Consider the following 1,624-nt stretch of genomic DNA (forward strand, 5'->3'; position numbering starts at 1 on the left):
TCAGTGGAATTCAGACTTAAGTGATTAATCTCAGTCTTCTGCATCCATGCCAATATGAATGTACTTAAGCCACTGAATTGCATATTGAATGATGGCTGCCATAAATCTGTAAATGTATGTCCATAGCTGAGTCATTCCAATAACTAAGAAGCAGGAGACAAAGTCCACTGATAATAGATAAGCTAGTGTAGCATATACAGGCAGCCTTAGAAAGGAAGGATTTTCGGATGAGCTACAATGTGGATAAACTTTGGGGACATTGTGCTAAAGGAGCCAGGCAGAGAGAGACAAATCCTGTCTAACTTCATTTATAGAAAAGGTTCTTTGAGTAGTAATAGAGACAGAGACTAAAACTGTGCTTGCTAGGGATTGTGGGAGGGAATGGGGAGCTGCTGTTTCATGGATGCAGCTTCAGTCTTGCATGATGAAGACATTCTAGAAATCCACTTCATGACAATGTCGATGCACTTGCCGCCTCTGAAGTGCATTTAAAAATGACGAAGACGTGGTCCCAGGCTCTTCAGGAGCCCCCGGTTACCGTTCCAACATGGCCAAGTCCAAGAACCACACCACACACAACCAATCTCGAAAATGGCACAGAAATGGTATCAAGAAACCCCGGTCACAAAGATACGAATCTCTTAAGGGGTTGGACCCCAAGTTCCTGAGAAACATGCGCTTTGCCAAGAAGCACAACAAGAAAGGCCTGAAGAAGATGCAGGCCAACAACATGAAGGCAGTGAGTGCGCGTGCAGAGACCACCAAGGCCCTTGTGAAGCCCAAGGCGGTGAAGCCCAAGATGCCAAAGGACCCCAGCCGCAAGCTCAGCCGTCTCGCTTTCATCGCTCACCCCAAGCTCGGGAAGCGGATTAGAAGCTACATGGCCAAGGGTTGTAGGCTCTGACAGCCAAAGCCCAAGGCTCAAACCAGGGCAGAGGCCTCAGCTCCAGCTCAGGCTCCCAAAGGTACCCAGGCCCCTGTGAAGGCCCCATAGAAAAGGTTTCTCCCTGCCAGACAGATGGACTGGTGTGACACACTTACACACTATTTGCAGATGATCAGGACCCCATGCTGTTTTTACAAATAAACTTGATGCAGGATCTGTTAAAAAAAATTGACGAAGACTTTTTTTTACGTTATATGGTTTGGTAGCTATTCTGGTTACATTTCTGTTGGTGTGAAAAAAATATCCAAAAAGCAATTTAGGGGAGAAAAAGGTTTATTTCAGCTCACAATTCTAGTTTACAGTCTATCATTGTGGGGAAATCAAGGCAGGAATTTTAAATAGCTAGTCAGCACATGCACAGTCAAAAGCAGAAAGAAATAGTTCATGCATATTGATTGCCTGTCTGTTTGTGCTAGGCTAAATTTCTTTACTGTCATACAGCATAGAAGCCCTGTCTAGGGAATGGTGCTACCCATGGTGGGCTGGATCATCCACATCAATTAACTTAATTAAGACAGTGCCCCATAGACACGTCCACAGGCCAACCCAATGTAGACAATCTTTCTTTGGTACTCTTTTCCTAGGTGACCCAATGTTGTATCAAGTTGGCATTTAGACTAACCATTACACTACCACAGTTAAAAAAAAAAAGTTTGGGCAGGGAAGAGAGATGGGCAC

At 44.8% G+C, this 1,624-nt stretch overlaps 1 pseudogene; it reads left to right on the top strand.

Moving 5' to 3' along the window:
• On the top strand, nucleotides 1–1,328 carry LOC102914757 (large ribosomal subunit protein eL29 pseudogene; annotated as a pseudogene).
• Nucleotides 1,329–1,624: the final 296 nt, after the last annotated feature.

The sequence above is a fragment of the Peromyscus maniculatus genome, chromosome 5 (genome assembly GCF_049852395.1).
Source record: "Peromyscus maniculatus bairdii isolate BWxNUB_F1_BW_parent chromosome 5, HU_Pman_BW_mat_3.1, whole genome shotgun sequence".
In the NCBI taxonomy this organism is placed as follows: Eukaryota; Metazoa; Chordata; class Mammalia; order Rodentia; family Cricetidae; genus Peromyscus; species Peromyscus maniculatus.